This window comes from Suricata suricatta, chromosome 7 (assembly GCF_006229205.1).
Source record: "Suricata suricatta isolate VVHF042 chromosome 7, meerkat_22Aug2017_6uvM2_HiC, whole genome shotgun sequence".
Lineage (NCBI taxonomy): Eukaryota > Metazoa > Chordata > Mammalia > Carnivora > Herpestidae > Suricata > Suricata suricatta.
In genome coordinates this window covers 63,229,868-63,243,848 of record NC_043706.1, presented here as the reverse complement: position 1 = coordinate 63,243,848, position 13,981 = coordinate 63,229,868, and the positions used below count along the sequence as shown (strand labels likewise).

Sequence of the window (13,981 nt, the reverse complement as noted above, 5' to 3'; positions counted from 1 at the left end):
AAGGCAGAGGCAGGAAACTAACTGGTATGAGTCAAACGCCCCCTGAGTGACTGTCCCCAGCCCAGGCAAGAAGAGCCCCCTTCAGGTGCCGGGCGCAGGAACTGTGTGTGTCCTACACAATGGTGCTATTCTGTGTCAAACACCTCTGTATTTTTTAAAACATCAATTGATATTAAAAACAAAAAAATTATTGGAAAGTAAGCAACCTGCTGTTGCCCTCAGCCCATGTCTTCCTAGAAGACATGATGGCTCTGCCACTCTCCACTGGGAACCTGCCCCTTTTCTGTTCCTTTTGCTATACCATTCTTTGTCTCTATTCCCTGAAATTTCCTTCCATTCTGTTCCTTGCCCCTATGTGTTGTGCATCAATGGCCTTGGGGTTAACATTGTGCTGGGCCATGCTCTTGTTCTGGTAGCAACCTTGCCTACCCTCTGTCTTGCTCTCATCCTGCCTGATCCCATAAATTCTTGTTAATAGTGGCATAAAACAGGGCTCAATACAGTGAGCAAATCCAAGATTACCCATTGATAGTCCAGCAAATGATGCTAACTCTCTGGCCTAAGGAATACAGTAAGAGAATTTAAGGCCTCCATTTGAAAAAGTGGTATATAAAGTGGGTGTGAGATAAAGTCATATTAATTGTGGGAAGTAGAGGAAAAGGCTCATTTGCATAAGAAGGTATTTCTCTATTCTCAGAAAATGTATTGCACACTAATAAACCACCAAAAAACTTTGTAGATTAAAAAAGTCTAGCAATAAGCTATACCTAAGTAGGTTTAAAAAAAATAACTGTTTCCCCAGTTGACCTAACATATTCTCAGGGTGAGACCTTCATGCTGGGAGAATCCTGGAAATAAACTTCTGAAAAGAAGTCTATTTTAAAAGTTTTGTTAGGTTTAAATATATATTTCTCAGACTGTTCACATTAGTAATTGGTAGCTGATAAAAACAAACATGGTGAACTGCAAAAATCAAGTAGATGAAACACCACAGTTCTTTACAGGTGAATAAATAGCATCTCTAGATAAGGTATAAAAAAGAAAAAAAAAGAATGCTTGATTTCACCAAGAAAACAATCACATTTAGAATATTTCCTGAGTAGTGTACACTATCCTGTAATACTGTCTGATAAATAAATTCTCAATAGATTATAAATCACCCAGAGAACTTTGTATTTTAGTCCATTAGAAAAAAAATGTTTCCAATTAAAAATGCCCCTTCCTTGATTCAGTATTCTCATGACAGTAGGTACCTGGGCAAACCCTAGCTTGCTGCTTATTTTTATCTTTTTTCCTAATGTTTATTTATTTATGTTTGAGAGCAAGAAAGCATGAGTGGGGGAGGGGCAGAGAAAGAGAGAAAGACAGAGGGACAGAGAGACTCCCAAGATGTGGGGCTCAATCTCAGAAACAGTAAGATCATGACCTGAGCTGAAATCAAGAGTTGGACCCGCAACTGACTGAGCCACTCAGGCACCCAGTTTGCTGCTTATTTTTAAATTTGTTCTCACTTGCTCCTAAAACCTTTGGAATGTTTCCTTACAGTTAGAAATGAATCTTGGGTGCACTTCATGTGCTGCTCACTGACTATGGCTTCTCAGTAGATCTCGCCTTTTGAAGCCAGTCCAATCATCTTAGCTCCATCTTAAGAAAGAGAATAAGCCTTACTGTCTCCATTCTGTCCAGGATCATTCTCCATACAAAGTGGCTCTCTGGCTCTTTCCCCCTGGTTTTTATCATGACAGTTCCAAGTGACCCCGCACACACAACTTTAGCACTAAGTCCATGACAGAAGAGGACACAGAGGCAAAATCCATTCAATGAATTCTGACACCAAATGCTTTTCAGCATTTTATAAATCGTATTCCCTGTAGGCTCCCTGTTCAGTATGATTTCATTCAGTGAACCAGGTTTCAGCACCTACTATGGATAAAGTCCTGGCTTGTGCATCATATGAGGAGTGGGCCTTGGCACATAGCACCCACAGGCTCACAATCCAGTGAGGCAGAAATAACTCTAATACATGCCGACCAGGAAATGTGCTGGTCCCGTTGCAGCGCTGTGGGAGTACAGAAGATTAATTCTGAGATGAACTTGTCTTGAGAAATTTGTCCTACAAATATAGGAAAAATAAATTCTGATCCTTTACTAAGAGAGGCTCCCTAAAAGCCGACTAGCTGAAGATATTCAAGTGAGCCTTCATGACCTTCTCTAGAATTCAAAATTTATTAGACTTCCTTGGATTCAGGAAGCATAAGTAAAGGATTCTTCTGAGAAAAGGAGTAAAAGAAAAAAACATCTATTCCTATGATTCTTCCTTTCTACCAAAAGTATGCTTTTTAGAATTGACCGTCAATAGAATTTTCCTCTGCTTCAAATTCAGCACAGGGAATTTTTGAGGCAGTTCGATGCCAACAGTGGCAGCCTGCTTTGCACACAGGCTCCCACCCTGGCGACTCCCTGCTCCTCCTGGATTTGGAAGTCACCTGGCGAGGTCTATGCTTGAGCAATGCCACGTGCAGTGATGCCATGCCTAAGCTTTAGGCGAGAAGACATTTTCCTACCCTGTGTAAACACATGGAATGAACCTCACCATTTAAAAAAGTGAATACTCTGTACCAAAGAGAACCAGACACAGAGTATTCTCAGCATTGCCAGGTTAGCCAGCAAAATAATATTACCATGTTGTTTTAGAAATGAATTAAAAGATACTAACCCTTCCTAGTTGTAGTTGTGGAAAATAATGTTAACTTCATATATCAGAATGAAAAACACATGTTTGTGTCAGATTTTTTCCCTGTCTTCATTCTTAACCCCAAAGTAATGACTAAGCATGCCCAAAGAAGCACTTTATTTTTATAGCCATACTTACAGAAAGCCAAAATGGCACCTGAATGACTTTTCCCTTCTAATTGCTTACAGTCATAATTTCTAGCACTCACACTATAGTATTTGGGACTGTTTTCAATAGCAAGCACTTCCTTTTTCATTTTCAAACACAGCAAAAGAAATAGGTTTCCTGCAGAGCTGGAGGGTAAGAAAGTTAGACATTCTACTACTTCTATGATGGGAAAGAAAAATAGATTTCTACTCTGGTCAGACCAGAAATCCTGGTTCTCCAATCCCCAGAGGAAAGCTACCCCCAGCATATGAAAATATCATAGTACATGCATTTTGTGCAGTAAAATGTTATATCAAATCTAGTGTTTAGATCAATGTATTGTGTTTTTTTTCCCTCCTAGTTCTTCTTTCAAAAGAATTCTTTTACTCAACAGGTAAAAGAATATTATTGGAAACAGGAATAGTGAGTGGCAAAGTTAGCCAAAGAATTCAGAAAGCTAAAATATCTTCCCGAGGAAGCATGCATAAATGATATGACATCATTGTTAAGAAGCATTTAGCTGTAAGAACCCAAAAGGCATGGTTTGCTATTTCAGAAACAGGGAAATGACAAACATGTTCAAGGGAGTAACAGCTATGCACTGGGAGCTTATTTAATAGGAACACGGTTTAATGACATGTTAGTTTGAGCCCAAAGTGTAGTAAACATTTACTGCCCAGAGTATATAATGAAACACTGGGGTAATGCCTTTTATCAGAGGCTGTTTCTTAATCATTCAGGGCCCATTAACAGTCACAACAGAGGCAAACAGAAACTGTGACATGTGCCTCTAAAAATATTGCTTATTGGCAACTGCACTCTGGAAGAGGTATTTTGTGTTCATTGGAACCATTAGTGTGTGAGTGAAATTTTCCAGCAGTTCACAAAAATACTCAGACCACATCAAGAGCACATCTGTGAACTTTAGAAAAAAGTGAAAGTAGAAAGCAGCATATCTCTGTTATCAGAGCTGGCTGTCACTAAACACTTCTTTTGTACGACATTATTAGGATCAAATTGTAGGGAAGTGCTCTATGTGCAAATTTCCACCAAATGCTCTCAGCATCTAGCCCACATGGATTATTACTTTTACATGTGTTCTTCTGTGTGTAAGGTTTTGTCTTGTCGACACAGAGGTGACTCAAAAAAATGTGGGGTGTTTTCTCAGTCATTGTCATTTACCATCTGGCTTGGGAAAGGCACCTCTGCCAATTGAAAGGCACAAGACATAAAAATAACGAAGAGAATGGGCCTTTCCTTGTTTTCTTTTAGCTTTAAATCAATTAATTTTAAATAGATACAGTGGATCATCAGGATGGCTAACACAAGGAGTAGAAGTTAACTTATGGCGAATCTAAAAGTAATGTGATTTTGGTAAAATCACATCTCACCCAAAGAGATGGAGGCTTAACTCAATGTTCCAAACCAAACAAACAAACAAACAAAAAACTCAGCTGCTGCTGCTTTATGCTATAACCCACCACTTTCCCACCTCCATGGGGGGGATGCCCTTTATGTTTCCTGTCTAACTTGTGCATTCAGTAATTTAAAGCTGAAAATTCAAACTCAACACCTTCCTTTGATATTCCTAAGCACTGCTCAAATGAGCCCACTTCTCTCCATTTCCTTTGCCACTACCTTGGATAAGGCCAATCATTGACTCTTTCCTCTGATTTCTGTCTTGAGTCAACTCTCACTGCTGCCAGAAGAAGGGTTTTTTGTAAAGCACACATTTGATCACACCTGTCTCCTGCTAACTCTTTTGTGGCACTTATTACCCTTAGGATAAAGTCCAAATTATTAACACTACTTCCTTCCTACTTCCTCTTCTACATGACAGCCTTACTGAGCTTATTCCAGTTACCATCAAAGAACATGTTCTTTTCTTCTGTGGGTCTTTGCACTTTCAGCTCCCTATGCCTGGAACACCTTCTTGCATTCTGCTCCAGCTTCCTGCATAGAACAAACCCTTTCTATTCTTCAAATCCTACCTCAGATGTCACTTCTTCTAGGACACTGGTTTTGCTGCGGGCCAGAGAACAGGTATGTTGGATGCATACCTCACTCACTCATATAGGAGTGTTAAACAATGATTTATCTCAGTGGTCTGTAAGCTCTAGTGAGCCTCACAATTGCCTAAGCCCCATCATTCAATAGATTTGGGTGCATCCTGGACATCTATTTGTAAAGCTCCCCTAAAACTTTGAGAACCAGTGTTTCAGCTCATAATTAATCAGGATAATTGACTGATGAATGGATAAAGAAGATGTAGTGCACCATGGAATATTATTCAGTGATCAAAAAGAATGAAAGCTTGCCATTTGCAACAATGTGGATGGAACTAGAATGTATCACATTAAGTGAAATAAGTCAGAGAATGACAAATGTCCTATGATTTCACTCAAATGTGGAACTTAAGAAACAAAACAGATGAACATAGGAGAAAAAAAAAGCAAAAATAAAATAAAAATAGAGAGGAAGACAAACCATAAGAGACTCTTAAATACAGAGAACAAACTGAGGTTGCTTGAAGGGTGTTGAGTAGGGACATGGGCTAAGTGGGTGATGGGCATTAAGGAGAGCAGATGTTGGGATGACCACTTGGTGTTATATGTAAGTGATGAATCACTATATTCTACTCCTGAAACCATTATCACACTATATGTTCACTAACTTGGATTTAAATAATGTTAAAAATATATAAAAAATTAATCAAGACAGCAGTAGAGAAATAATTTCCAAGTATAAAAGATGTTGATCTTAGGTGATAATTTATAATTTAATAGATTTAATCTCCCAGTGAGAGTAAAGATGACTACTGTATAAATTAGTTATGTCTTTGAAATGCCTATTCTATTGCTACACACATAATAAATACTAAATAAACATGATAAGGTAAAAATTAAAATTTGTTGACTCGTTATTATAAACCTAGTCCTAGGCTATGACTGTTGTATATATTAGCAAGAGGAGGCTGGTACTTGAACCCAGATATTCTGATATCAAAACCTGCACTGTTTCAATACTACTCTGCTGTCTTATTTAAATATCCCAACTATAGGATTTCCTGACATCAAAAATAAACAAATACACAAGTAAACAAATAATTAGAATAAATAATTTAACCACACAGATTGAAGGAATTCTCACTGATAAATCTCCATGAGAAACTAGACATAACTATAATAAAAGAGGGGCAAAGGCTGTAGTACTGAATACTCATTATGTATAGGAAACAGATTTTCAAATTGTAAAGCCATCTATATATTTTATTCCCATAGAGTGGAAAAGTAAGACTGAAAATTAACAAATAAAATTAACAGGAAGAAAATGATTAATCCTCAAAAACGTAAGGTAAGGCATTAGAGCCAGACCAACACTGGAAAGAACAATAGCATCAGATAAAGTAGGGTGGTAAGAATAGATTAATAATGCTATGTGACCTTACAAGGTTATTTAAGATAGACTGTATTAGGAATAGAACTTTGTCTGAAACTTCCAAGACTCTGAGATGTTTGGCCGGTGTAGCTATACCTGGGGAACTACATATCCCACTCTGGTGAGTGGCCTGTACGTTCTGGCCAAGCCAGTGCCACTTCTGCTCTTGCACGACACACCACCGCACTGGGGCTCACAAATTCTTCCCCCTGGTCCCCTCAAAGCATTGAAGGAGAAAGAGCAGATGAGCGTGGATGAGCATAAAAGGAGAAAAAAGACACACACTCTGGTTCTGTTCTTTAAGACCCTTAGAAAAGCTTTATAACCATAAAGAAGTACAAATGACAACCAACAGGATAAAAAAGGACTATTTCTCAGCAGTTTGTATTAACCTTCTTTACATTCTGAGTCCTTATATCCATGAATATAATAATGTAATCATTAATGATAATTGTTGGTGGCTGGCAATTAAGTGCCTCTATTAATATTAACATTTCCATATTTATTGTTATGCCACTCTATAATGGCACACCAGGTAAGCTTCACATTACCAAAGAGCTCTTATGTAAAATTCTCCCATTTTCAAAATTCACATTTACATTAGTACTTGAAAACCTACCCCTACTCTGATGCACAGACAGGTTTTGCAATAAAGACCTCCATTAAAGATGTGGCAAAAGTATAAACTGTAAGTTGCTACAACCCTTTGACAAATAAATTTTATATGCGCACAGATAGCCTTGTGACTCAGTAATTCCACTTCTCAAAATGTATCCCACAGAGGTAATCTCTCTGTCTCTCTCTCTCTCTCACACACACATACACACACAAACGGTTTTAGTACAAAGGCATTCCTTAGTTATAATAGGGAAAAACTGGAAATAAATAAAATGTTAATCAATTGGAACATCCCCGTGATGGATTATTATCCCTCCATTACAATAAGTTTTGTGAAAAATTCTCAAGAACAAAGATAAATGATGATGTTACAATGTTAAGTGAACATAGCTAGAATATATTATTATGATAAAACTGGTCAAAACACATATATTTCTAGAAGATCAGAAGGAAATACAGCAATATATTAAAAGTACTGGTACTCAAATTTGTGGGATTATTAGAAAACTTTGTTCTCTCCATTTTCTTAGTTTTCTAATTTTACCTAATAAATATATATTACTTTTATAATGAGTAAGAGAAGGGGGCAAACATATTTTAAGTATGTTGCTTAGATGGTGACTAAGCCTTTCCTCATGGTGTGCAGGTTTTGCCATCTTTTGCATTTTTTGCCTGTCTTATTTCTTGTGCCAAGAGGCTCTATTAAATTAAAATGTTGAGAATGAACCTACGTATGACGATATTCTATATATATTCTATGTGGGGAATGATGCCTCCATCCCCTCTTATGATATTAAACATACTTAGAAAATTAGCATTACTTGGCAAGGATTTCAATCAATGTCAAGTTAAAAAGAAAACACTCTTGCAAGCTGTAGTTTGTGTGAGGTATATCTCAAGAATCCAGAACAATAAAATGTAAGGTTGTTATAAATGTGAATTGTAAATGTTTTTGCTTATGTCCAAGACTTAAAGTTTGAAAATCTGCTGTGGTATATTCCTCTCCTAAACTGTACCTATTTGTGGCCACTAAAAGGAAGATTATTGGGTTTATATTATTCACAAACAAAACTGTAATTTCTAAGAACAAAGAAGATTCTTACTAAGGGGATCTCTAAAAAAGGACTCCAGCAAAATAAAAAGTGTGAGAAAGACTTTGGAATTAAGCATGCAAAGAGTCAATTAAGTAAAAAATATCTGACAGCAAGTAGGACCCATATTTCCCAGTGACTACCATGTGTGAACACACTAGGAATATCTTTTCTTTTTCTTTTTTTTTTTAGCAAGGGTATAAAACATCTAAAGCATTAGCACAATGCAGCCAAAGCTGAATTTGCGGGGGGAATCTAATACGTGACTAATTTATAGGACAGATCTGATGCTTGTAGAGATATTCTGGCATCGACATATTGGGCAGCCCTACTGGTACAGATAGAAAGCTCTGCTTTTGGAAGCTGAAACCATTAAGCATAAACTCTTGGAAGAGCCTATGAGAGCTAAGATCCTTGAAGAAATATATAAGCTTCACAATCCCCTCTCTTAGGGGGCATGGCTTTTAGGACTCAGCAAGGAGGCAATGTGGTCACTTTTTCTTTATTAAGTGTCTGTTTCTGGCCTGGATTTTATCTTGAATCATTACGTAGATTTGAATATGTAAAAATTAAAATGTTGAGAATGAACCTACGTATGATGATATTCTATACCTCTTCCACTCCTGAAATTAAGTTCCTTTGGAAAGAGAGGGGATCCATGGGAATATAATGGTAACAACAAAGGTTATGTCCAAGAGAATATTAACCATGGTTGGCCTGAGATGGGACTCTGTGGTCCCCTTGAGAAGAAGGTCAGGTACTGGTCTTAGAGACCAGAACACCTGTCCTGGCTCAGTGTCTTAAAACACACCTGTATCTCTGGAAACAACACTGGTGCAGCCTGGGGATTGATAAGGCTGTGGAAGAATCATAAAAAAAATGGGATCACTTGCTATAATACAGTGACCATATTATAATTACCTTAAGTTCAACACAGAGATGCATGCTTATACGAGGAAAGAGTTTACAAGGAGAAAGCAGTTTTATGAGCGTGAGCTCTAACAAGACCAGAATGCAGTATAACTGACTGGGCTGCGGTTGGGGTGATGGTTCTGGCCTCTGCTTTCTTTTTGACTAGCTATAGGACATAAGCTCTCGGACCTTAAATATATTACTCTATATGGACTCTGAAGCTCATTCTAAACCAAATGCTTTCATTCAGAAATATATAAAGAATTCCTTCTTTAAAAATGTCTTATATTGATCTTTGTTACTGAAATGAGACTAGCACAAATAGAATTCTTTGTAAGTTAAAACAATGATATGAGGTTGAATTTTGATTTGTCTACACTGAACTGAGTCAGCAGTTGATTTTATTAGCAGAATATGTTAAAAATTTTCTTTATCTTATGGTGGAAAATATTTGAGTAGTCTAAAGTTGCCACCGCTGTTTTGGTGCATAAGGTATGAGAGGTTAAATAACACCTAAAAAGTGTGTAGCTTTACTCCTTGAAACTCAGACTGTAACTGGGGGAGTGTGGCACGGTGGTGGGACGGTGTTCTTTCATATACGTGTCTCTTGCTTTTTTTTGTTTTGTTTTGTTTTGTTTTGTTTTTAATGTTTTATTTATTTTTGATACAAAGAGAGACAGAGCATGAGAGGGGGAGGGTCAGAGAGAGAGGGAGACACAGAACTGGAAGCAGGCTCCAGGCTCTGAGCTAGCTGTCAGCACAGAGCCTGACGCGGGGCTCGAACCCACGAACGTGAGATCTGACCTGAGCCAAAGCCGGAGGCTTAACCGACTGAGCCACCCAGGTGCCCCTCTTGCTTTTTGAATGTTCATGTTCTACCACTTTGCTTTCATGGAAGACCTACATTAGTACCTGCTTTTACTTCCTAAAAGAAATATGGAAAGATTTTTTTAAAAGGGTGACAAGTGGAAACAGCACTTGCCTTTTGTTTTCCTGAGAGCCTTAATAGAGGCAACATGTACCCTGAGCAGTGAGCATGACACCACCCATCTCTTCCCTGGAACTACACTCCGCATCTCAGGATCAACTCGCTACAGCTTGGAACAGTGTTTGTGAATATCTGTGCTTTATCTTGATTTATTTTGTGCATCTGTTAGCAAGATGTGACCTAGGGTATCAGAAAAGCCTACGAGTGGATATTTTTTGGATTTGGGAATGCTCAAAAAATTTCCATGTGAATTAATGGTAATTGCTTCTTTGCTTTATGCCATCTAGGCTCATAAAAGATTTCATAGGAACACTCTACTTTCAGATAACAAGGGAAATCTGTAACTGTCTGGTTATTAAGACTGCGTGATCTGAAGCACTTTCTTGTAATGGCTAATACTCGAAGTAAACTGTTTTTCCCATCACTGCTTTTATCTGAATTATTCTGAACGGGCCTAAAATGCAGTTATTAGGAAATTTCGATACAAGGATGATTAGATAAAATTAGAAATATTTATTTTTTGAAGTAGGCTTGATACTTATTCAGCATCACCTGCAGAAACATAAATTAAGTCTGTGTTGCACTATTTGGAAGAGTTTTAAGGGTTGTTGAATTAAGAGCATAAAAGTTCTTGGCCCAGAGTCTGGCATCACGAATATGCTCAATGGAGGCTAGCCTCATTATTTTCATTCAAGAAGGGGACACTGGGCCAGTCCCAGAGTTAAGAGCTATTATGTCAATAGCCAACTTCAGTGCCTTCATCATATCTATTTCACATTCTATTATGGAGTCTGCATGTTTGATCTCAAGGGAAATATTACTAGACTGGGCTGTGAGAATACAGACTCGCTTTCGTCATTAGTTGAAATGGGGTGTACAACTCAGTTAAATCTACAAGTATTTTCCCTTGTTGAAGCTATGCATATGATTTTAGGTTGATAAAGTTACTTGATGGGGGTGAGGGAGATGTTCTTAAGCAGAGCAGGACAGCAGAGGCCATGTGTGATGGCTAGTTTCATGTGTCAACTTGGTTAGGCAATAGAACTCAAACACAAATCGAGGTGTTCCTGTGAACATTTTTTTATATGATAACTTTAAGTGACAGACATTACCTTGATAATGTGGGTGGGCCTCATCCAATCAGTTGAAAGGTCTAAAGAGCAATACAGTTTCCCTGAGAGAGAAGAAATTCTGCCTCAACTAGAAACTTCAGCATCAGCTCTTGCCTAAGAGTCTTTAGCCTGTCACCTCATCCTTTGGATTTTAGACTTGCCAGTCCTCCTCACAACTGCATAAGCCAATTCACTGAAACTAATCTCTTTTTCTCAATATCCTATTGGTAATGTTTCTTTGGAGAATCCAGACTAATACACATGTTCATCTATTTATGTAAATAACTGTTTGTAAATTTAAAGACATATCCCACGCAGTCTTATATAAGTTATATGTGGCTATATCTATCTATATCTATCATCTCTATCTCTGTCTCTATCTCTATCTCTATCTCTATCTGTAGAGAGAAAGGTCTTACATTAAATATGCTTAAGAGGTACTTATGTGGGAAATGGGACTAAAACCTCATGCTTAAATATCAGCTTAAAAAATTCTTTCAAAAATGCACACTGACTACACCTAAGGAGATATTGGGATAAAAGATATCTGGATATACTTGTGAATTATCTATCACATTCCACCGATATGAATTACAGGCATGTCTCAAGACTTGGTTCAATTCCCAAAATAGTTTTGCTCTGTTTTTTAACTATTTGAGTGTTTACTTCCCAAATTGCTTACTAGGTGTTACAGAATGCTTTATATTATTGTTATTTTAAGTATTATATGTCTTGCATCCCATGTAGGCTGTAAATTCCTTAATAAGATCAATAATTTTAATATTTATTTATTTTCCCACAGGGACTGGCTTAATGTCTCATCTATGGTGACATTCTTATTTTAGGCACTCAAGAATTAATTAATAGTAACTAATAATGAAGAGAGAAGGTATCATTCCAATGAAGAATTAATGAGTTTTAAAATTGTAAATAGAACCCTTATAACTTGATATTTATTTTCCTGACAAAATTAATAGCCAAAATTTGATTTTTACTTTGTTATCATTTATTCACACCATAAATCTAGGTTGTAGCTAATGAAATAAGTCACTATACTCTAAAAGCCTAAAAAATTTTCTTAATATATAATGTATCCTACTCACACAAAATCTCAATTGGACTAAATAATATCACTATACTATCCTATTAAATATATCATTAACTTACTTGTTTGAGTTCTTATAGCATATTGGGGTACTTGGCAATGTGACTATGACAAACAGTATTTATGCTTAAAATGTTAATAAATAAAAAAAATTGACATAGTTCAGAGTCATTATGAGTTTTTATTTGATACGGTGTTCTACCAAGAATAGTTAACATAAAGTTAACACAGGTAAATCAGGATTAAATACAAATGCAGTTACTTCCATGAAGCTTTGCTGAGACACTATGATAAAAGTTTCTGTCTTCCGAAGAGAAGTCAGGATTCAGGGATATTAACAAAGCACTAAAGTGTAGTGCAATCTTCCATGTCTGCTCTGCAGAGGTCATTTTCTTGGTTAAGCTAAGGAGTCATCTGCCTGCAGAATCTTACAACGCTCAATGTCCAGATTCACTAACAGCTCTTCTTGTCTTTTAATCCTATTACAGTATGTATTTGTATTTCAATTTTGACCTTTGGAAATTTAAAAATCAGTATTTCCTACAAATTTAATATCACTATCTCTAATATGACAAAGACATCTAATTATGTTGAAACTTTAAAGTTTTATGGGTCAGCAAAAATTAGTTTAATATTTTTTCTATCATTTTATAATTCCCCTTTATGACATAAAAGCCTCTGAAGAGTCTGGCTGCTAACACAGGACAACATGCTATACAGATGTGGTTATAGGGTAGGGAATGTTTCATGTTACTTCTCTGTATCTTCAAGTCTTATTCCCTCTAATGATAATGACAGTTCTTTGGTCTGTGGCCTTGGATCCAGGGTGGTGTCAGGCACTCCCAGAGACCAGATCCCTGACCCTGGCCTCCTTATCAGCTGCTCTAATAAAATGAGGTAACCAGATGCAGACGCAAATGAGTTCCTTTGGCTCCCTGTAGTCCTGACTTGCTTTGATATATGACACCTGCTTCTCCTCACTGTCAGGGCTCCAGAATTTGTCCATTTGGGGTTCTTAGTGCATTCCTATTAAAAGTGTATGTTTTCTGAAATGAACTTATATACATTTATGGAATGATTATTTTTTGCTAGCAAATGACAGTATACCAGTTGTGCTTACTTACAATAATTAGGAGAAACAGCGATCAGAGGAATAAAAAAATGAGAAATTAAAAAAATCAGAGTTTCTTTTCAATAAATATCTTAAACTGAGTATCAACTTACTGTAATGATAAAAACTTTAGAAATGAAAACATAGCTGGGAAGGGAAAAAACATAGGATTTAAAAATTTTTCATGTAAGCTTTTGGTAATAACCATTGTAACTTCATTTTAAGAGCCATTCCAAAATATCTTTGGGATATAAATGAATGCTTTAATAAAATTCTAATTCATATTTTATAATATCCTTCTCAAATATTTTGCACTGCTGTAAGAAAACCAGCTCTTGCAATTAGAAAACTCAATTTAAAGATGTGTGAATTCTTGAAAATTACTTAAATTGATGGTTTTCAACTCCATAATTTACAAAGTCTCTTCCAGTTCTAAAATTCTGTCATTCCTGTCTATGGCCATACCACCCTGAACATGCCCAATCTCATCTAAAATTCTGTCATTCCTTAACTATGCATTCTTACATCCTAAGAGGAAGATGAAAATTAAGATTTATGTAACTGTAATATAAGCAAAGTAGATTTTGTTAATACTGGCTATTCCCTCTGGTTTGAGGCACCAGCATTTGGAGGATATATCATCTCATCTCCTCCAAGCTCAGTGTACTTGGTTCAGTTTCTGGTGGAGCTAACAGCTTCCCCTATGAAGGCACATGACCTTAGCT

At 36.8% G+C, this 13,981-nt stretch overlaps 1 protein-coding gene across 1 annotated transcript in view; it reads right to left on the bottom strand.

The window, feature by feature from the left end:
- The window catches only part of KCNQ5 (potassium voltage-gated channel subfamily Q member 5), a 512,482-nt gene that overhangs the window by 339,303 nt on the left and 159,198 nt on the right, over positions 1 to 13,981 (bottom strand). The gene's annotated exons all lie outside the window — the stretch shown is intronic.